The 23,512-nt window shown below is 45.2% G+C and overlaps 1 protein-coding gene across 50 annotated transcripts in view; it reads left to right on the top strand.

Moving 5' to 3' along the window:
* LOC138922933 (heparan sulfate glucosamine 3-O-sulfotransferase 4-like) overlaps window positions 1–23,512 on the top strand; it is a 94,581-nt gene that overhangs the window by 31,557 nt on the left and 39,512 nt on the right. For 33 of the 50 annotated variants that reach the window (XR_011436062.1, XR_011436063.1, XR_011436069.1 and 30 more), the window contains one exon: window positions 6,214–6,486. The gene's annotated coding sequence lies outside the window, so the exon portion shown is untranslated. Of the gene's footprint in view, window positions 1–1,297; window positions 1,503–6,213; window positions 6,487–23,512 lie in introns of all 50 variants that reach the window. The other 17 variants (XR_011436075.1, XR_011436073.1, XM_070259374.1 and 14 more) reach the window with 3 other exon arrangements.

Here is a 23,512-nt window from a genome sequence, read left to right as displayed (position 1 = left end):
TTTGGCCACCACCATTGTGGTCCATGCTGACATCATTTCTCTCGTAGATTACTGCAGTGGCCTTCTCACTGGTCTCTCACATCCTCTTTACCCCATCCAAAGCATTCTTCACATTAAATCACTGTAATTCATTAATTCACAGTATTAATTCACAGTAATCTTTTGGAAACTCAAATAATACAACTAAAATCTGAATACCCTACACATATAAATATATCCTAACTTAAAAATTTCCCCTGGCTCCCCATTGCTCCAAAGACTTAACTAGTTGATTTGGCCCAGAGAACTCTGCTTAATCTGTGCCTCCCACGCTTTTCCCTCTTCTTGTTGCATCACATTCCTCCCTCCTCACTCTCTCTGCTCTCATCACCCAGATTCCTCTGCGTGGAACACTTCTCCCTCCCTGCTTTGCCAAGTTGTCTCCTACTCACCTTTTACCTCTTAAGCCTTATCAGCTCCTGAGGGATGGGTGAGGAAGACCCTCTTCTCCTTGGTTAGGCCAAATCCCCATGTTTTAAGCTCCCTTGGCACCGACAACCAGCTCATGAACCCTTCATAGAATGTAACATGGGACATTTACACAATCTTGTATGATTAATTTCTGCCTGATCTCCCCTCTAGACTGTAAGATCCATGAAGGCAGAGACTCTACCTTTTTGCTTACCATTGTATTCCAGAGCCTGGCATAGTGTCTGGCACATGTTAGGTACTAAATAAATTCATTCTGAAGGAAGGAAGAATGAATGCGTGGTAAATTGATACTTCTAAAATAATAAAGAGGAGGCCTAGCATTTTAAATGAGTGATAATAATGGGTAGCACATATTAAACTTCTAGTGTTAGGTAAACACTGTTCAAAACTCTTTACTCAGTCATTCCAGTTCCGAGGACCAACCCTATCAGTACACATCAGTATCTGCACATAATAGATGAGATCTGAGACTCAGGCTACTTGTGCAAGGCCAGGCAGCCAGTGTAAGGTGAAGCCTTAACAGTTGTCAATATTGTTACTCTATTTATTACTATTCTCACCTTGGTGGAGTTCCTAAGAGTGCCATCGTCAAAGGGGGTGGTGTTGGGCAGGCACAGCCCTGCCGCCAGGCCTCTGAGCACCTTCTAAGGCTGGGCCTGGAGTGAGAGTTTGGGGGCTCAGGGGCTGTGAGGGCCTGCCCACCACAATGGAAATGGCAGATGGAGGAAAGGATCCTTCAGGCTGGGCAGTGGGGAAGGTCACTCAGGCATCCAGAAACCTTCCTCAGAACCTGTCTTTGAATTAAATCTCAACTCATATCTTCCAGAAGCCTGAGGTGAGATGTCTGGCCATGTTGCTGGTGCCGTCGCCCTCAAGAAGCCAAACAGGCTCTCAGAGTCTCTCAGGCCCTGCCCCCGGATGTGGCCCTCCCCAGAGCATGCTGGGCAGGACCTCCCCATAGATCCCTCCCATTGCCAATGTATTCCTCCAGAGGATTCTGAGCTCTGCTTGGTGTTTCCAGCTGTGATGAGGTAAATGTAGTCTTGGTCCTCTGGAAAAGTAGATAATTAAGGCAGATAGTCCACACATGTGAAAGTGTTGTGACTTGGAAAGGGTGGGCAGATCCCAGGTTGGGAGGATTAAGGAAAGCATTGAGGGAAACCTTTCAGTATGGTGGGAGGGAAGGAGGAAAGATGAGATGGAGGACCTCATTTTGGTTTTGGTTTTGTTTTGTTTTGAAGTTTTTATGAAGAAAAGTTCCCATCTGATGACTTCTCTGTTTCCCTCTGGTGGTCCAGCACATATGATCAATGAGCGAGGAGTGTGGACAAGGTGTAGGAAACTGGAATTGTTTTGAGAACTTAGGCAAGTGAGTTGACTGAGAAAACAATCACAGAAGCTCCCCCGAGACAGGGCCTCTGTTTGTTGCCTCCACTGGGTGTCCCAAGTGCTTGGAAGAGCGTCTGGCACATGGTAACACAGGAGGAATGACTGGATTCTGAGGCAGTGGTGGAGCTGAGCAACAGATGTAGAACAGAAGTTTATGGGGCACAAACACACTTGTGTGATTTTATCCAAGAGGAAGCAGGCCCTTATTTGAAGGCAGTTCTAAAAAAGGCAGAGTTGGATTTTGCTAGACAGGACGAATGAAAGAAGGGGGTAGGCTGTTTAGAGCAGAGCAGTATATTTAGGTTTAGGATTAAGTGATGCCCCATGAAGTTTTCCTTGGAGAGGGAGGAAATGAAGACAAATGTTGTCAGGTGAGCAGGGGAAAGTATAGAGTGCCTTGTAGTTCCTGAATAGGTTGAGGAATTAGCATGCTGAGGGCATAAGCTGAGAGGATAAAGGGTGGAATGTCAGACTGTATTTTTTCAGAACACACAAGTGTTGCTGGTGATAAGTTCTAGGATATGGCCATAACTGAACTGGAATGAAGGTAAAGGACTCTAAGATGAGAAGGAGCAGACAGTGAGAGATCAGATCATTGGATGGTCTATCCACATGGATGTTGGGGCCTCCGATTGATTCCTTCCACTTTGAGTTCCTTTCCTGTCCTCCACAGAATTGGCATTTCCTCTAACTCTAACCTTCAGTCCATGGCATGACTCTGGACAAGAAGGCAGAAATGGGGTGGTGAGAGAGAGGGCTGAAGTAGACATCCGTTTTGTTTTTGTTTTTATTTTGACACTCAGCATTCACTCACCTTCTAAAAATAGTCCTTCTTTTGCCCTCTGGGGATCTAACCCCGTTGTCAGTTTCAGTCCATGTCAAGTGGAGTTGTTTATCACTAACGCTCTTACTTTAAAGGAGGGCATTGAAGTCAGGCTTGGCCAAAAAGATTGGTCCATGCTTTTGGCAACAGTGATTGGTCACGGATGGGCATGTGACCCAACTGGAGACAATAAGGCACAGTGGGACTTTTGAAGGGACTAGTGGGAGAAACAACCCATTTTTAGCTGCGCTTTTAGTTTGGAAGATGTAGCTACGAACTTGCCAGACAGACTTACAAGGTAGCCAGTCCAGAATCTAGAGCAGAGAAATGGATAGAAACTGAAACTTGATGACATCAGCTGAGCCCCAAAATGAATCCTCCTGCCTGAGGGCAGCCTTACTCCCAGAAGTTTTTCAGGTGCCTGAGTCAACAGATCCTGTTTTTAAAGTCAGTTGAATTGTACTTGCCATCATTTACATCCAAAGAATCCCTCACAGCGTAAGGGGTCTCTCCATCCCTGGCTCCCTCTTCTGTGCTAGCACTCTGAATATATATTACCTTCTCTGTCCTTCAGGTCATGCCCTTCTATAAAAGAGGGTAAAGAAACCTACTTCAAAGCATTGTAAAGTTTAAATGGGATAACGTACATAAAAAGCATAAATTTGTTTCACAACATTGAAGTACAATAAGCAGTACTTAATTTTTCTAAATTAAATTAAATCTGGCTCAAAGACCCCATTTTAAAGGGTAGGAAGATATACAATAGTAGTCATTAATGGGAGCTTTTTGCCTATTTAGTTAAGTATTCACCATCAAATATGTAGGTAAGAGCCTGTGATCTTGAGTCCATCTTGGTTGCCCCTGAGATTTTCATTGCCCAAGCCCTTCAGGCCCATTGAAAGGCCAGTGGCTGCACAGCCTCTGTGCTAAGTGTGAGCAATGCCGTGGCTTGCGACAGCTCTCAAGATGATGGGGCTTGATGATTAGTCATCTCAGCATCATCACTTCATCACTTAAAAGATTGTGCTGTCTCCTAGAGGACTTCCACACAGAACCCGCCCACCTAAGGAACTCGTCTCTGCATCCTGATTCTCAGGGTCTTGGAGCCACTGCTACCTTTAGGCAACTCTCCTTCTCTCACCCCAGCACTTGTGTCAACCCCTATCTCCTCTCTCCTTGGAGCAGCCAGCTAAAGTCTCCTCCCACATGAGGGTCTGGACAGGACTGTACAACAGGTATCTCACAACTTCTGCTTGGGTTCAGGAAACATGAAAGCCATTAATAACTCCTGAACCCAGAAGCCCAGAACTTCCTGTAAGACAAATGAGGAAAGGTAACTTTTATTCCTTCTGGAGTCCCCTCAGGTGGAGGGTAGAAACAGCATTATCCTGTTTCAAATGAAGGTTGCCTCAAGCTGGGCAAGAATCCCTGCAAAGGAAAATTACCTACTCTTGTCAGCCCAACCCTCTCCCACAGTGAAGCATTGCTAAACTTGCATAATACTCAGTTCCTTCTCTACCTCCGGGCCCCCATAGAAGGAAGGAACAGACGCCGAGTCTCCTGGGAGAGATAGGGAGGCAGCCTCCACAAATCTCTGAGCTTCCACTTGGCCTCCCTAAGGAAGACCAAACGTGTCCTTGTGACCCCAGGAAAATAGCCTAATTTAGGCTCTGATCCAGGGCCAATGGAAGTTCCAGAGGAAAGGCCTCAAGAGGAGCCCCGGGGCCAGCCCCATGGCCAAGAGGTTAAGTTCACACACTCCGCATTGGCGGCCCAGGGTTTCACTTGTTTGGATCCTGGGTGTGGACATGGCACCGCTTATCAGGCCACGTTGAGGAGGCGTCCCACATGCCACAACTAGAGGGACCCACAACTGAAATATACAACTATGTACTGAGGGGATTTGGGGAGAAAAAACAGAAAAAAAGACGAAGAAGATTGGCAACAGTTGTTAGCTCAGGTGCCAATCTTTAAAAAAAAAAAAGAGAGAGAGAGAAGAGCCCCTTCTCATAGCCTGGGCCCCTTCATTGTGGCTGCAGATTAGGGCACAGTTCTGAGTGTTAATCCATGTGAAGGCTGCCTCAAGAAAGCTGATTCCCTTAGGCAGCACCTGGTACCAGAGAAATTCACAGTGCCTGAAGCTGGGATCTGGGGTTCCCATACCCAAGCCACATCAAGGTACCAGTCAATTCATGCATTTTATTCGCCCTGACATTAGGTTTGGAGTGTGGGCTTGAGGGTATAAAAATTCAGGTAACCCATTCCCATCCCATTCTATGTCACTGAAAATTCTTCAGGCGCCACAGAATATCATGTAAATGAGACCCCCGCGCCCCCCAAGCTGCACAGCACTGATCCCTGGGTATAAGCAGCAAGCCCATGAAATCCGTTTCTAGAGAAATTCATCCTCATCTCTCCAGTCACTGTTCAGCTAATACGTTTTCCTTCTTTTGGTAAGAGTCCTGCTTTCCCATAGGAACTGGAATCTGGGAAAAAGGAAAACAGTACTAGAAGCAGAACAAGAGTGTGGGATCACTCCTGGGTGGTACTGTCACCTCATTTGGACAGTTCACTGCCTAGATGTGCTGAGTGTGCAAATTCTGTCTCGTTGCCTCATCCAGTGTTTCTCTGAATAGAAGCAAATATCTGGGCACCAGGTATGACTTGTTTTGTGACCCCAGCCAGTAAGTCAGCCCTTTTGAGCCACCACCTCTCCCTTGGTTAGAAGCTCTTTGGCAATGGGTTCATGGAAAACATCCCAGAATGGGAGCTACATGCTGAATTCCCTAGTACTGGCTTTGCCATCGATTGTGTGATTCATTCTCTCTGATGTTCAAGCTGTGAGAAGCAAATTTGAAATGCTGGATGTGCTATATTAAATATATCAATAAGAGCAGAAGTTAAACCTTGCAAGCTGTAGGGTTTGCTTCCTCTGTAAGCCTGGCTATCTCTATGGGAACTGAAGGTTGCTTCTTTAGGCCTGTAGTCGGGGAGCTAGAGCAGAGTGGAGATACGGTGGCGCAGCGAGGATGAGCCGTCTTGCACCTAATTTTTCCTCCCCTCTAAGTCTGAATACTGGCAGTGGTGAGGCAGGTGGTTCTAAGGGCTCCTTTCACTTTACCGTTCATGATGACCCCACACCACCTTTACCTCCATGCCACCTTTCCCTCCTTCTTTGGATGCTTCAATCTCTTTGATCTTTTTCTTACCAGACGTTACTCCGCTTAGCCATTAAACAGCTTTAACTTTGATGACGTGGATATGGGTGAGCACAAGGATCCACTTGGTCCCTTTGGTCACTTTTGCTTCAGTGAACTCAGTGGGATGTCCAAGAAGAAACCCTTGTGTTAGGAAGAGTTCTAAGAAGGTTCCAAAGATCCCTTCTTTTGCTAGTCACACCCTTGTATAAACTGCTCCCCTTGAGTGTAAGCTGGACCTCGTGATTTGCTTCTGACTAAGAGAATAAGGGAAAGGTGATGGGATATCATTTCCCCCATTAGTTTACAAGATTGTGACTTGTGTCTTGCTAGCAGACTCTCTCCTGGCTTTGATGAAGCAAGCTGCCATGTTGGAGAGGCCTACATGACAAGGAACTGAAGGTTGCCTCCAGCCAACTCCAGCCAACAGCCATCCAGGAATTGAGGCTCTCAGTCCAACAGGCCTTGAGGAACTGCATCCAGCCAGCAGCTATAGAAGTGAGCGAAGAAGTGTGTATTTCCCCAGGCAAGCCTTCAGCTGAGACCCCAGCCCCAGCTGACACCTTAATTGCAGCCTTGTGAGAGACCTTGGAGCAGAGAACCCAGGTAGGCCTTGCCCACATTCCTCACCAACAGAAACTATGAATTAATAAATACTTGGTTTTTTAAGCCACTAACTTTTGGGGTATTTGTTATATAGTAACTAACCCACCCCTAAATTACTGTAACCTTGGTGTAAGATGTAGCATGGCTGGGAAGGCAGGCACCAAATGAGAGGACAACCTCCTTGACAACATTCCTGGAGATACTGTCTTCAATCTCGAAGACTATCCCAAGTTCTCTTAGCTGCAGTGGTATCATTGTGCTCCCCCCAGCCCTGATTAGTCTCCAGGAGGTGAGGCCTAGGTAAGGTAGTGCTGGGTGGAGTGGATGGCCAGGATGTGGGGTGTTAATCTGTCTGGAAGGGACATTTTGAGCTCGAAGTGACCCTCAGGGATCATGAGGAGTGATGATAAGGTCATTCTTCCCCTCCTCATTTTTTCCTTCCTTTTCCACTCACTCCACCATTCCTTTTTCCCTACTTGTTGTCTCCTTTTGCCCCAAATTCTGGGTGGCTGCCCGATGACCATTCCTACAAATGATAGCCAGGTGATCTCTTGGTCTTGCAATAATTCTACCAAGCTGGGCATCCTGAGGAAGTTTCCCTCGGGAGCGGCTCCTCCTATTCCTTGAGGTGTCCTCACATGCAGGGAGACCTCATTGTTGAGCTCAGAATGTGCCTTCCAGACAGATTACCACCCCACATATAACAGATTCTTCGGCGGGACCCACCCAGTTCCTGGACCCTGCCCTGGCCACTCCAGTGTCCACAATTGCAAAACCCACCCATACACACACCTGCACTGACTGCTCACCTGTGAGATACTCAGGAATCAGCAACTTTTTCTAAATGAAGGTAAGTTACCGTTTTCAGGAAAATATTCCTATCTGGTCCTTTTCAGAGCTGCGAGTTCTCTCCTCCCTTCTGCTCCAGGAAGGGTAGAGGAAGGGGAAGGGTGGACTGCTCCCCATTTTCGTTAGGGTCAGCTGAGGCGTGGGGACGTGGCCCACCACCCAGACTTCCTGAGGGAGAGAAAGGCTCTTAGGAGCAGGTGACATTCATTCCTCACCAAGAGATCCAAGAGCAACATTTCCCCCTGCCACTCACCTCAGGGCCTAAACACCCCCACACTTCCAATTCCAAAACTTTCTGAGGCAACAAGGGGAAATTCTGGCTGTATCCCTCCAGAGGAACGCATCCCACCCTGCAGCTGTGTATAGTTCAGGATAGTGAGGGAGCAGATGGAAAGACAAGTTGAGCCAAGTTCTGGACTTGAAGGGTTCTTCTCATTTTGAAAAGGCCCGGAAGTTTTTAGAGTAAACTTTTTGTACTTTTTATGAAAAAGTAAAATGTTTTCAGTACAGGACATCTGAGTAAGGTCAAATACAGGACCCAAGATAAAACTGAGAAAGCCACTGTCAGGCCCCCTACAAGGGACTGGTCGTCTTGCAGAAACCAAAAGAGGAAATCAGTCAGAGCTGACTTCCCTCCTTCCTTTCCCTGAGCATAAGCACTGTGAACCCCAAACCCACTCCCCCAAAGCACCACACAGAGAACACTACTCTCTCTTAGCAGAAACATTTATTGAGGACGATCAGTATCCTTGGTTGTGCTAACCATGGTTCTCATCAGAGGATGTGTTCTCGTGAAAACTGCAATGCTTTCTCAACAAGGACTGAATGATTTCTTTGGGGACATTTTTCCTCCCTGGAAGTGTTGGAGAAGCATTTCCTGTTTGAATAGAAGAGTCAGATCTCTGAACACAGTGCTTTCATTAGAGGTGAGGGTGGCCGGAGGGACGTGGCATACATCATGCATGCAGGTGGGTCTTGGATGGGGCACAGACTCCCTGTAGGGTGGGGAAGGGGGTTGACTCTGGCATAAATGCTGGTCCTTGAAGGCCACAACTTTCCAGGGCTGTCTGATCCAGTCTCTTTTCTGTCTAACCCTTGTACGAAAACTCTTGTCAGGAGGGACAGCATCTTGGCTGCAGGATGTGGTCCTTGCCCATTCCCCTGGCTGTGGGTCAGAGAGAGCCCCGTAGTTGGAGGGATGTCCCTCGTCAGGCTCTACCTGGGCCTGCAGTTCCCCCTTCTGCTGACTTAACTCTGCAGCCTCAGGTTCGTATCTCCATGCCAGTTTCTCCTCTAGGATCTTCCCGATGGCTGCCATGAGCTCATGAGCTTCAGGAGGCCCACAGCTCACGAGAGCTGCACTTTGAGCTGGGTCTCGGAGCGGTGCAAAGGTTGACGTGAACTTGGGTTTTTGCTGGGGACTTTCCTGCCCTGTGATTTTTTTCTTGGAATTAATCCACTGAAAAAACTGCCTCTTTTTTTTCTGAAGTAACTTTCAGGAGGAAACTGTTCATTCTGTGACAGATACGGGGAAGTGCCCTCTAATTCTCTGTCCTCAATAGAGTGGCTCTTCTTTCCGGCTTTAGACGTCCCAACTCCTGAATCCTCGCTTCCACATTCTCCTGCTCTGGAGTCCAGAGGTCTCACTGTCTTTGCAGCTGGTGGGAAATTCCTATCCTGGCATTTCCATGAGACATGCTTAGAGGCCCAGGGTTCCCGCCAATCCCCATTGTCCTCCAAGTGGACTTGCAGCACCTGGGAAGCTCCCATGTCCCCACTGGAGATGCTCTGGGACTGAGTCAGTGAGGAGTCGAAGGCAAGCTATCTGAAGTAAGGGATATGTCAGCGGGAGAGCCTTTAGGCTGGCTATGTTCCTTGCTCTTCAATTGAAACTTCAACTCGGTAGGGAGCTGTTTTTTAATGTCTGATGGTTTGGAATCTTGGGGAACTTGTATTTTTGGTGAGGGACGTTCACTGGTCAGGGTAGCTTCTACTTTCCTCACATTGATATTTACCATTTGGGAGCTTCCCAACTTGTTGGTTGTCAAGATGTCACAAGATTGTGATGTAAGAACGCACAGCTCCTTAGCCTTGAATATCTCCCTGAAGTTCATGGTGGACGTGGAAAAATGTTTTCAATTCTTCTCCACCATCTTTTGGCCCTGAATCATGTCCTCTCTATCACTGGAACTCACATTCTCATCCCTTGGCACTTGTCCAACCCCAGCTTGCCTTGTGGACACCTCTCGGCTGCATCTGGTATTGTCTAGTGCAGTCTTACTCTGACTCACTTTGTCTATAAAGCTGTGTGTGAGGATCTCTGAAGTCTGTCTGCCATGCTCGATTGCCTGGATGTCCTTGGCAAGCTCCTGGTAGATATCAGAGTGGGATGGTTTTAGGGCCCCCTGTCCTTCGTTGCCCACAGATGAGGTAGCAGGGAGTGGAAGATCCAGGATGGGGACTGAATTCGCTGTTTTCACCTTATTTCCCTGAAAACTTTTAGAGCTTCCCTCAAGGGGCTTGGAAACGTCAGCTTTGGAATCCACCCCAGAAATATAGGTGGCTGAGGAGAGAAAGTCAAATTGGGGAAGAGGCCATGTTTTGGCTTCTCTCAACTTATAGAATTTTATGGATTCAAGAACTTTGAGGGGTAGGCCCGACCTCTGACTCACGCGAAACCTTATAATGTGGGCTTCTAGCACCTGTCGGGTGTTGGGATCCAGAAAAGAAAGCTCTGGAGTGGTCATCTGGGGGTGGACCCCACCTACTGTTATGTTTTTCAAATTTCTGTTTTCCATATTGTTCTGGGGACTTCCAGAAGGAGGGGATGGGTTGTCCTCAGCCAGCCATGAATGACACACCCCGAGGGGGATCCTCCCTGCAGTGATCTGCCAACACTTCTGGCTTAGATGTAATCTAAGAATGGTTTTCATTTCATTCTGGTCTGTGTCCTTCCTTGAGACATTTAAGAGTTCATTCCCTGAGTAATTCCTTGAGTGACACACACAGCTACTTTTTGTCTCTGAGGCAGCCCTCAGACTCTTCAGTAGGTAGCATTCTGAGACCCTTGGAGGACTATCTTCTGGGCTCTTCTCTAGGATATATCCAAGATTCCTCTTCATGTCCTGCCTTAGTTGAAACTTTGTTGAGATCGTCTCATGGAAGCTTCCTGGGAAACTCAATTCAGTCTCTGCTCGATCCTTGCTACTCTGGCCCTGAAGCTGACGGAGCTGTGAGTGAGCATGTCTGCCTTTTTGCTGAGATGTTTCTGTGCATTTACACAGAGACTCTAGATTCCTACTGGCATGGAGGCAGCAGTGTGAGAATAGCCTCCTTGGAATGTGGAGTTCCATTTTATCCTGGGGTTCACTGGTGATATGAAAATGGCCAGGAAGGACAGAGACTGGTACATAGGCATGGGAGGACTGGCTGACCAAAGGAGGGGTGAGAGCTTGAGGACAAATGGCTTCTTGAGATTTTTGGAGTGCAGGGACTAAACCCCACAGACTTTCTTGTTGCTTCTGCAACATGTGCCATTTCAGGTGTTGATTTTCAGTTGAGATATGAGAGTCTGACTCAATCTGGGATCTATGGAAAGACACTCCATGGTCCCTAATCTGGGTTGGAGAAGAAGATGGTAGGATTGAGAGTGGGGATTGAAGGTGGGCATGGGGCTGGACCTGAGTGAAAGGTGGGTGCTGGGATTGGGGGTTGGTCTGAGAGAAGGGTTGCGGATGTACATCGGGGAGGGGAGGAGGGTGAGAATGGGGAAGTGGTGGAGATTCTTGATCCCACATCTTGACTGCAGAAGCATTACAGATTCCATTGAATAAGACAAAATGCGACCCTAGTGGGGCACTACTACTAGAAACCAGGAGAGTGGCCAGCAGGGACTCACTGTGCAGAGAGGGAAGACCCCAAAAGAGCTGGGTATATTTCTGCTGCAAGTTTTCTCCCAAAGTCTTGACATACAGTAGCTTTTGACAAATGCTCAGGTGCTCTGGTTTGCCTGTGATGTCCCAGCCAGTTTTGGGGGCTGTGGTGTCTTGTACATCAAGTGGCTGCAATGAATTCCCTGAAGACATCCGTTGGTTTTCTGAGCACATTTGTTTTGAAAATCGTCCTTCCTCCTTTTCTATCTTCTCTAAAATCTGGAAATCCATTCTCTTTTTTATTTGTCTTGCCAAGAATCCCTGGCCGTTAAGGCCAAGGAAAGAAAGGCTGCTGGCCTCCATGTGATTGGTATCAGAGTCTCCCCAGAGACAGGTCTCTGGTAGACGGAGGGAAACTTGCTCTCGTTGAAAATCAGAGTGTGATAATGTGGGGAGGAACATGTTCTTGGCAGGAGCCTGACAACAAGAGAATTCTGAAATTGACAGACTTGAATGGTCAGTGCCTCTGACTGTTGGGACATAAGTGGACAACCCACCAGCGCTACCTGGAGATGAGTTCTCTGGAGCAGACTTCAATAAGATGGAAACCGATTTAGATTGAGTCACAGTTAAAGGGTGGTCTGTCGGTGGTGAGACAGACAGGCTTGGTGCTGCGTGATGACAAGCCAGTGAGTCATTGGGATTGATTATCTGGGACAAATTTGGTAAGGGGTTAATATCTTGGGAAAGGGTGCGGTCAAGAGAAAAGATCGTGTTCGGAGACAGAGTGGCATCTGGTTGGAGAAAAGGATCCGTTGCCTGGGTGTCATGAGGTGGGAGGGGGGAAGGTCAAGGGGTTGGGGTGGGGAATGGTCTCCTGGGAGTTTGGACTCCAAGGGAGGAAAAGGCTCTGGTGGCATAGAGTGAGCCGGTGGTGAGGGTGAAACAAAGTCAGCTAAGGGTGTCATTGGGTTAGGTGAGAGAACAGAGGGGGGAGGTGGGGAAGGGTCAGGTGGAGGGGATGGTGTTAGGTCTCCTGGAGGGACTTCTGAGAAGGCAGAGGACAGAGTGAATGATGACTCAGTCCCAGAAGCTGAGGAAACCATAGAGGACACAGAGGCAGTATCATCTTCCAGGTCCTCCAGGAACAGCAGCCGATTGACCTCCACGGTTGTGCTATTACACACCTCACAGGAGGGGTCTGGACATAGCAGTTGACGAAAGCAGATGGTATCACGATGCTGGCCCCGGGGACTGAAGGAGTCAGGATATACATAGCTGCAGCCAGGACCAGAACAAATATATGGGGCCCTGGCAGGTCTGACAGAGGTAGGGGCACCCATTGCATACTGTCCTTTCACATCCCCCCACTTCCTTGAGCTCACAATCTATGTTGTTTCCTTCTCCCCAAGACTTTCACAATCTGGATTTCAAAATCTGAGGATTTTCCCTCCCTTATCAATCTCACGTTTCACTGAGGCCCTAGAAATTCTTAGACCCTGCTAAGAAGCGGGATACAGGAAAGAAGGATTGTGTTTAGTCACCTTTGCAGCAGAGAAAGCACCTTCCTTGCCTCCTCTGCTTCTCTCTGGCAAGCTCTCCCACCTGGGAAACCAGGAAAGTGATGAAGACAGAAGCAAAGAGATCTTTTAGGAGGCAGAGTAGAATGTCCTTTATGGTACCCTTGGTAGATTGGACTTGGAGAGCTCCAAGAATTAGGATTCAAGATCGCACGGTTAATGATAATAATAAAGCTCACGTATGTATGTTGCTTTATCATTCACAAAGGGCTTTCATTCATATAGGTATGTCATCCCATGTGAGGCTCAAAAACACCATGTGAGGAACATAGGTCACTGGTTACTTCAAGGAAGAATCTGATCATCCAGGAAGTCAAAGTACTTTCACAAGGTCAGGAGACAGAAGTTCTGACTCTTGACATCTCATATGGCCACTTATTGGGCAACGCCCATTGCCCAGGTCCATCACTGCTTCATGCCCAGAGCTGGGCAGAGCAGGAATCTGAGAAATGTTTCAGGTTCTGACTGCTTTCCCATGAGCCTCTCCTCTGAGGGCTCTGTTTTCTGAGAGGGACTGTATCTAGTGACTGACATCCTCAGAGACCATGGACCTGGGAACTCATGGAAACGACAGGAAGGGTCACCCTTGGAGAGCTCAGGTGGGATAGGTAGAACCTTACCTCTTGGTGTTCCACCTTTTCTTCTCCTCTTGGCTCTGCCCTGATACTGAGAACAAAAAGAAAAGAATGAGGGGCTGGGACTCATTGGTCTCACTTCTCTGTTTAGGAAAGTCAGATATTTGTTATCCAAGAATAATATGACTCTCTATTTTAATTCCTATAATTTTGCGTTCCTTCCTTTTATTAATTTTTAAAGGTGATAAGATACTTTCAGTTTTTCCTTCTTTGCAAACCTCGAAGGAGGACTTTTGGCTGGAGTCCACACTTGATCTTCTCAGTCAGAAGTCCTCTGCTCAAGGCGGGCATAGACTCTGAGGCCCACAGTCACATCTGTGCTTCCTCAGATAGGCCCCTGTATCCTGGGACAGAGCTCACACTCCAGCATCTGCTCAGAGACTCAGCTCTGTTCTCCTGATCTGCCCAACACGAAGGAAGGCTTGGCAAGTGGCGCCTGACATGGCAAGATGACTCATGATCAAGTGCTGGGAACGGTGTTCTCCTACACAGATCTGAAACGCTAAATAACTGAATCAAGGACTACAGAATCACTGTTTGGGATTTTATTTGGGAACCTACCAGCACACCCAGATAGTCTGTGAGCTTTAAATGGAATCCTTAGTCCTCCCTGAAGCCCTAGTTCTGCCTGTTCTCTTCCCCTAAGGGAGCAATGGTCTGTCCTCTCCTCAGACTTCCCATTTTAGGTGTCTCTCTGGCCCAGCCAAACTCATTTAAAAATGTGAGAAAGGGAACAGGAAAATAAAGAATTATCCTTTGAGGAGTGACTTTTGGTTCCAGCTCCAACACTTAAAGATCTTGGGAGTCTTTACTACGGTCCTTAGGAGAAGCAAAAGCTGAGCAAACTGAAAATCAATGGCTTTTCTTGAAGTCACCAGAGAATTGAGGTTGCAGGGCAAACTACTACCCAAAATCTTCAGAGAGGGTGAATGCAGAGAATCACAGTTAAGATCAGCTTACCTGGAGCAGAAGCCACTAGAGCCATAAACTGGTAGAAACACGTAAAAGACACTGACAAACTGCTGAGGATGCATGTGGGCTAGCATGAAAGTGAGAAACTCCTGGAGGACCATTTAAGGGGAGGCCCCACCTACTCGTGAGTTTTACTTCCAGGAACCCTACTAAGTTCTCACAGTGAAGAACCATGAAGAAACTCTGATGTTTCTGGCACGGGAGGGTGGGGGAGAAAGGTTACCATTTTGAAAGGATTTTGAAATATCCCCTGAGTGTGCTCCGTAGTAGAAGCCTCCTCAGCAGGGGAAAAGACTACCAAGACTTATCCCACGCGGGGGAAGGGCAATTACCCAACTGCAGCCCCCTGTAGCCTTCCTGTCTCATCTAAAGAGTTCAAAGAAAAAAAAAAGCTTAGAAACACTTGTGAAGGTCACAACCCAGGGACACAGGCCCACTAAAAGATTTAATAATATCCCCTCCCTTAACACCTTCCCACCTCTTCCCCAGGGCTGCAGTATAGTGATGGGATCATAGCTGAAAGAGTTGCAAGGCATAGGCTCTGTTTAAGGAGGAGATTTAGGGGAACCTAAAGACACAAGAAACACAAAAACAAGGACACTAGAGGAAATTGAAGCCTCTGACATGCACAGCTACGGTAAATATTAAACACAGCCCAACACCTAGCCAGATGAGCATAAAACTTCACACTAAAGGTTTATTTATTTCCGTTCCTATTTCCTAATACAGCATGTCTGGCTTTCAACCAAAAATTACAAGGCATGCTAAAAGGCAAGAAAAAACAGTCTAAACAGACAAAGCAAGCATCAGATCCACATTCACATTGACACAGGTTTTGGAATTATTACACATAGAATCCAAAATAACCATGATTAGTATGTTAAGGGCTCTGATGGAAAAAATAGATGGCACACAAGAACAGATGAGGAATGTCAACAGACAGAGGGAAATTCTAAGAAAGAATCAAAAGGGAATGTTAGAAACCAAAAACACTACAAGAAATGGAGAAGGCCTGTGATTGGCTCATCTGTAGACTGCATACGGCCAAGGAAGGAATATGTGAGTTTGAATATATGTCAATAGAAACTTTGCAAACTGAAATGCACAGAGAAAAAGAAAAAAAATTTTAAAGCCCAGAATATCCAAGAACTGTGAGACAGTTTCAAAATATGTAGCGTGTGTAATTGGCATACCAGAAGGAGAAAAGAGAAAGAACAGAGTAGAAAAATATTTGAAGTAATAATGGCCAAGGATTTTCCAAAATTAATGACAGGTTAACCATAGATTGTAGAAGCTCAGAAAAGACCCCAACAAGATAAATACTAAAAAAGTCTATACTTGGACATATCGTCTTCAAACTGTAGGAAACCAAAAGATAAATCTTGAAAGAATCCAGAGGAAAATAAACACCCTACAGCTAGAGGAACAAGGATGAGAATTGTGGGATTCTCATCATAAACCATGCAAGCAAGAAGAGAGTGGAGTGAAATATTTAAAGTGTTGAAAGAAGAAAAACCACCACCCACCTAGAATTTTAGATCTAGTGAGATTATCATTCAAAAGTGAAGGAGAAATAAAACCTTTCTCAGACAAACAAAAACTGAGGGAATTCATCAGCAGCAGACCTGCTCTGCAATAAATATTTTTTAAAAGTTCCTCAGGGAGAAGGAAAATGATAACTTGGATCTTCATTAAAAAGAGGAAGAGAAGGAATAAATTAAGGTAAAATGAAACTTTTATTTTTCTTATTCTCAATTGAGCTAATAATAATAGTGACAATGTATTGGGTGATTATAGTATATGGATAAGTGAAAAGAATGAAAACAATGTTACAGAGGACTTACATTACTTATAAACGTATATTACAAACTCTACGGCAATGACTGAAATTTTTTTTAAAGAACAATTGATATAGTAAGAGATGAGAGAAAATGGAATCATATAAAATGCTTGTCTAAAACCAGAAAACTCAGAAAAAGAGAAGAAAAAAGAATAGATATAATGAATAGTAAAGAGTTATAGACATTGTAAATATGAGTCCTACCGTATTTTTAAAAAATCACTAAATATAAATGGTGTAAATTCACCAATTAAAAAACAGAGACTGTTAGTGGATAAAAAAACAAGACCCAATTAAATGTTGTATACAACATGCCCACTTTAAAAATAAAGATACAGATAGATTACAAATAAAGACAGAGAAAAATGTACCATGCCAACACTAACCAAAAGAAAACAGGAGTAACTATATAAATTTCAGACAAAGCAGACTTCAGAACAAGGAAAACTATCAGGGATAAAGAGGGGTATTACATAACCATAAAGGGTCCATGCTCCAACAAGACACACAGTCCTCAACATGTATACATCGAACAACATAGTGTCAAAATATGAGGCAAAAACTGGTAGAACTGCAAAGAGAAATAGTTGAATCTATTGTTATGTTTAGAGATTTCACCCTCTCTCTCAGAAATGGACAGATTCAGCAGGCAGAAAATCAGTATAGATGCAGTTGACCTGAACAGCACCATCAGTCAACGTGATCTAATTGATATTTTGTAGAGTACTTCATCCGATAATACACATTCTTCTCAAACTCTCATGGAACATTCACCAAGATAGACCACGTTCTTGGCCACAAAACACACTTTAACAAAAGTAAATAGAGATTGTACAAAGTATGTTTTCAGACCATAATGGAATTAAACTAGGAATGAATTGCAGAAGGATAGCTGGAAATCCTAAAATGTTTGGAGATTAAACAACATGCTACTAAACACATTGGTCAAGGAAGAAGTCTCAAAGTATTTTAAACTAAATGAAAATTAAAATAGAACTTATTAAAATTTATAAGGTATAGCAAAAGCAGTACTTAGGGGGAAATTGATAGCATTGAATGCATCTATTTGAAAAGAAAGACTTGATATTTCTGAGGGACCTGATTTACTTACCTGATTGATGTCTCTCTCTTTCCGAAATATTGGGAAACATGGACTCCTCTTTAGGTAGCACAGTGACAGAAGAAGGAGCCCCACCCCACACAGGAAGGCAGGGATGGGAATACCTAGGAACTCAAGCTGGAGCTCAGCCGTGGTGCATTAACATTCCTCAGACAAAGAGGGTGATCTGCATCACCAGAAGTGCACTGCCACCTCAGGCAGCTGGGCGTTAAGAGTGCACATTCTAGACTAGAGTTCCAGGCCCGCATCACAGAGCTTTAGCATAGACACCAAAGGTTCTTGAAGGTCTGGGAGGGGAAAACACAGAAGTGATGAACCCACAACCCTTCCCCCACCATCCAGGCCATCAAATCAGTCCACCCCTCTGAGGCCCTTTAGATACTTCCAACTTACCTTCCAACTCCACATATTCACCATAGCATATATTTCACCTTGGTGAAATTTTCTATTTATTCTGTTACCCAGCTGTTACCTAAGAGCCTTTTATTGCTTGGTGATCTCCTTTTGGACCCCCACGTCATCTTTGAAAGTCGGTCCTGTGCCCAGGGATTTACATCCCCAAGATCTACTCGGCCTTCAACTAAAACTTCCCCTCATACATAATGTGTTTTTACCTGTATGAAACCAGAAATACACTCAGCAGCAGCCCCACCTCCCGTTATCTCCTCAAAAGAATCCACTATCACCAAAAAGCATGAGAGAACAGAGTAGCCTGTATCAACCAACAGAAAGCATGAGAAAGAGGGCCACAAGGGCATGGCACATCCGTGGACCCTGGGCAAACAACTTGAAAATGTTTGGTAGCTCTTCTTTTCCCCGAATCCCTCTTAGGCTAGTCAGCCTCTAAAGGTTCTCAAATCTGGCCCCTTCCACCCATACGGTGTCTCCCCCTGCTGCTCCCTCTTTTTCTCTGCCAAATCCCCTCCTCCCAGCAAAATTTTAAACTTTTCCATTATTTTACAGAGCAATTGTGCTGGACCATGACCTGCAGGGTCAAACTCATCTTGATTTAGGACTAGGCTTCTCTTTAGCATAACTTCTAGTGAGCACAGTTGTAATCATATTTGACAGTACCTTTAGATTTTTTTTGAATCACACCTATGGTTACTTCTTCCATGAAAGGTTTTATGATTTTTTTCCCCATCTACTTTCTATCTTTTCCCCAAAATTCCCATTGACATCTCTGTACCTTTTTAAACAATAATGTCATTTTTGTTGATGGTGTATATATATTTATTTCATCTCCCCCCACGCTAGCTAGTCATTTAATAGGTATAACTTTTACAGCTTCATTGTTTAGTGCTAAACTGCTGGAATGAAGCCCTGTGTCATGTCCTCCCTTTGCCTGCCCGCATTCCCTCGCTGAGTCTGATGAATCTATCTTGGCCGCAGACACCCAATCCTTTCCCTCCCATGTGAGAGGGTTTACCAGTAATGACAGCTCCTTTCTTTCCCTGTCTTCTCCCTCATCCACAGCTTCACCATCGTCTCTACCCAAAAGGAAGGTACACTTCAAGCCCACCCCTCTCATGTACCCTCCCTCGACTGCAGGAGGTCTCTGTTCAGACAAATCCCTCTATGTATCTTTGCTTCTCTGGCATTGTTTTTTTTATAGCAAGTCTGGTCCTGACTGCCCCTAAGGTCTCCAGGACTCATGATTGTAAAATCATCCTTTAAAGTCTGAGCAAGATAAGCTCCACCAACAATAGTTTCAGGTGGGGCCGGCCCCATGGTCGAGTGGTTAAGTCTGCACACTCCGCTTTGGAGGCCCAGCATTTCGCCGGTTTGGATCCCGGGCGCGAACATGGCACATTCATGGACATCCGTGTGTGTGTGTGTGTGTGTGTGTGTGTGTGTGTGTGTGTGTGTGTGTGCTGATATAGAGAGAAAGGGGAGGGAGGGAGCGGAGACAGAGACAAAATGGAGAGATATCGAAAATGGGTCAAAATACTAACGGGTACACCTGGATAAGGGGGGGAAGGTTGTTTACCATCCATGCAACTTTTCCACAAGTTTATCTTTAAATAAATACATTTTAAAAATGGACTGTTGGCTGTTGTCCCAAATTTTGCCTAACCTTTGAAATTTCTGGCTTTTATTCCCGCACCTGCCATCACTAGCCTACCCAGACCCCAGAAGTGTGCAATGGTGACTTTAAAAGAGTTGTCGCAGGTTCTGTCCCAGGCAAGAAACCCTGGATCCTCTTTGCACATTTAAAGTGTGCTAACATTTTAACAGGGTTTCACAAAATACTGGAAAAGAGCATCCCCCCCAAAATTTTTTTTTAAAAAATTATACATAATATAAAACAAGAACCAAAGGAAAGAACAAAATATTCAACATGTGTACAGCATGAAACCCCTAATTTCTTCCTTATCTGGTGCCACTGGGTCGTCCGTCTTCTGGGGTTTTGTGGTGTGAGTTGGTTTGCCGGCACTTCCTCTGCTCTGCTAGTCAGTTACCACTCCTGCACCGGATTTCCGTCTTCAAAAATTGTGTTGACATCTTTTGTCATATCTTCTCCCCTTCTTGTCATCCTCAAGGGCCTTGTTCTTTTTAAATCCTTTACTTGTTTTAGCAGCTTTATTGAAATATAGTTCACATACTATACAACTTACCCATTTAAAGTGTATAATTCCATGATTTTTAGTGTATTCACAGGTGGGTAACCATCACCACAGTCAATTTTAAAGCATTTTCATGACTTCAAAAAGAAACTTCATAACCTTTAGCTGTCATGCCCCTGTCCTCTCATCCCCCCAGCCCTAAGCAACCACTAGTCTACTTCCTCTCACTCTAGATTTCCTTGTTCTGGACATTTCGTATGAATGGAATCATATGAGGTTATTTGTGACTGGCCTCTTTCACTTCTGCATAATGTTGTCAGGGTTTGTGCATATTGTAGCATGTATCAGTACTTTTTATTGCCAAAAAATATTACATTGTGTGGATATACCGTAATTTATTTACCCATTCGTCAGTTGATAGACGTTTAGGTTGTTTCCGTCTTTTGACCGTTATGAATAATACTGCTGTGGACATTTGTGTACAAGTTCTTGTGTGGACATATGTTTTCATTTCTCTTGAGTGTATAGCTAGAAGTGGAGTTTCTAGGTAATATGGTAATTCTGTGTTTGACTTTTGAGGAACTGCCAGACGGTTTTCCAAAACAGCTGCACCATTTTTCATACCCACCAGCAGCATAGAAGGGTTTCAGTTTCTAGGCCTTCTAACACTTGCTATTATCTAACTTTTTGATTCTAGCCATCCTGTGTGTGAAGTGCTATCTCACAGTGGTTTTGATTTGCATTTCCCTGGTGACTAATGATGTGGAGCATCTTTTCATGTAATATTTTACTTTTGGGGAAGGAGAGGAGATAAAAAAGTGTTTGATCTCCTGTGTTTAACTCATCATACAGTAGCTCGTTTTAAATGTATTACAGGAAAGAAACTTTCTTCTAAATCTTTGAAAACACTTGCATGGTGATGTGAAGTCCTTATCACATGTACAGTTTTCTCCTTCTGTGCTCTCTACGTGCTGCAGTCACTGTGTGACTGAGGGACTGCAACACCGTGCACTGCATTTGCTTAGGAAGATTCCTTTCTGCGTGGGGTGGAGGGAGGAGTTAACTCAGTGACTTCTCAGGCTTGACTACAGGGCTGAGCAGAACTGATGGCCAGAGCATCTGAAGCTCAGTGCGTTTCCTCCCCATGGCTCTGTCCATCTGTTTTGGGTCAGTGAGCTCCACAGGTAGTAAATGTCAAAGAAACGTGAGAGCTGTGACATGGGCACAAAGCATACACCTGAGAGACGGATGGCAGGATGTTCCCATGGGCTTTTGCCCCTTAACCGTAGTGTAGGAGACGGGCCGTATCACACGTGCCAGATGATAACTGTGAAAGTGGGGTAAGGGGTACATGGGAAGTTCCACTGCTCTCGTGCATGTTTAAACATTTCTGTAATAGAAGCTTAAAATAATGAAAGAAGCTGGGTGCCTCCTAAAGAGAGGGAGGGGACGAGAGGATACCTGGCAAGGGGGCTCAGTCCGTCAAGACGAGGGTTTAGCTCTCTCAATAAGGACATTTCAGGAAGTGTAATCATTGAGGTTAGGAAGGAAACCTCTTTTCATATAACAGGAAAGAAGGAAAGGAGGAACGGGAAAAGGTTTTTGTGAAGCTTTATTGATGGAAAGTTCCTGTCTCATGACTTCTAGTTCCTCTGTGATCAGTGGTCCAGCACATCTACTGAGCAAATGGAGACAGCCTAAATTTGAGGAAAGTGGAGGAGATTTGAAATACGTTTGAGTGTCCCTGGAGAGAGAATGGAATAAGGAAACAGCGACCTAAGCTCCATTTGTCTTGTTCTCATGTTAGTAAGCATGGGATAATTCTTTGTGGAATGAGTGAGTGATTCCCAGCTAGTGCTGGGGCTGAATTTACTGTGGCATCGGTAGACTCCATTGTGAGATTTAATCCAATAGTGATCAATTAGTTATAGGAAGGCATTTCTGGGAAAGGCAGAGAGATGGGATTTTGCCAGACAGGCAGGATTAAAAGGGATTGGATGGGGCCCATTAGTAGTGGAGCTTTTTAAATGTTGGTTAGCTGACAGACCATCGAGTCTACCCCGGAGAGGGAGGAAATGTAAACAAGAGCTTGACCGACAGACAAGGAGTAAGTGGAAAAATGAAGGGCCTGGAGTTGAAAAGTTAACAAGGGGCATATGAATCAGAAGAATGAGAGACGAGGCCAAGGGGTGGAATGTCCGACTGTAATAATCTGGATGGCTGAAGTCTTCCTGGTGATAAGCTCTGGAGTGTGGCAGTAACTACACTGGAATGGAAGGAAAGGACCCTAAGATGAGATGATGCAGAAACTGAGAGGCTGGTCTTTGGCTGGTCTATCCACATCGATGGTAGAGCCCTCCATGGCCTCCTCACCTCTTCAAGTCTCCTGCCCTGGGCCCCATCCCCCTCCCAGGACCTCCACAGAATCTGCATTCTTTCTTTGACCTCAAGTTTCAGACATTGTGGGTTCAATGGCATAACTCTGGACAAGAAGATACAAGTGTGGAGTGAGAGAGGCTGTAGTGGACACCGGTTTTGTTTTTGGTTTTTGTTTTAACACCTAGCATTCACAAGCCTTTCTGGGAAAACTACCTCCAGTGCCCTCTGGGATACTCACCCCATTTGTGTAGTGTGTGTGTGTGTGTGTGCGCGCGTGCGTGTTCGGTTTTGTTACAATAGTTACCATTATACTTGTATCTTTTCTAATGTCCTCAAATTCCTTTCCCTTACTCGGAGTCTTATTTCGTTTGTCACCTATATCTTGACCCCCTCTTATTACTTATAGAACAATCATTTTATTCTATTTTTCCCTTTTTTTCTCCCTTCCATTTTTAAAATCATGTTGTTTTTAGAAAACAAAATTGGTATTTTATTTTTCCACCCTTGTAGCCATCTTTATTTTACTTAGACGTCTACAACTTAATGTATTTAACGCTCACCATCATAATGCTTTTTGAATTTTGCCCCAGTTGACACTCAGCCAATTTTTGAGTCCCAGTCTGTCTAAGTGGAGTTGCCTTTCCTCCAAACCCCTATTGTAAGGGTGGGTATGAGTGCAGTCCATGGTGAGACCCCCATATATCTGTAACCTGGTGCATACTCTGGGACTCACCTCTGGTTCATGAGCTGCAGGTGTTCTGGGGGAGACCAGCCATGGCTCCACCAAGGCCGTGAATATCAGAGGCGGCACTTCCATCCTGATAGGCGAACTGTACACACTAAGGGCAAGATCTTGTATATTCCTATTAAGCATAGATGGAAGGAAGGCAGCAAGATCACCTTCCCCAAAGAGGGGGATGCCATGCCTGATGACCTCCCTGCAGATATTGTTTAGTATTCAAAGAACAGCCCAGTGCCTTTTTGGAATAAGGCATCAGTGTGCTGTGCAGTGCCTGGATCAGCCTCAAGGTGGTGATGCCTGGATCAGATTGAGGAGGGGGCGGGGGGAACAGGACAGGGTCACCATATGGATGATGAGGCATAAAGCTTTGTTCTACCGGCAAGGTCCTTCTTTCCCCTCTTCATTTTTTCTTCCCTCCTCGCTTACTCCAAGTCATCTTTTCCTTACTCTCAGCTTTATTTTATCCTGGG

Source organism: Equus caballus, unplaced genomic scaffold (assembly GCF_041296265.1).
Source record: "Equus caballus isolate H_3958 breed thoroughbred unplaced genomic scaffold, TB-T2T haplotype1-0000019, whole genome shotgun sequence".
Lineage (NCBI taxonomy): Eukaryota > Metazoa > Chordata > Mammalia > Perissodactyla > Equidae > Equus > Equus caballus.
The sequence above is the reverse complement of the archived record's forward strand: the minus strand, read 5'-3'. Positions and strand labels throughout refer to the sequence as shown.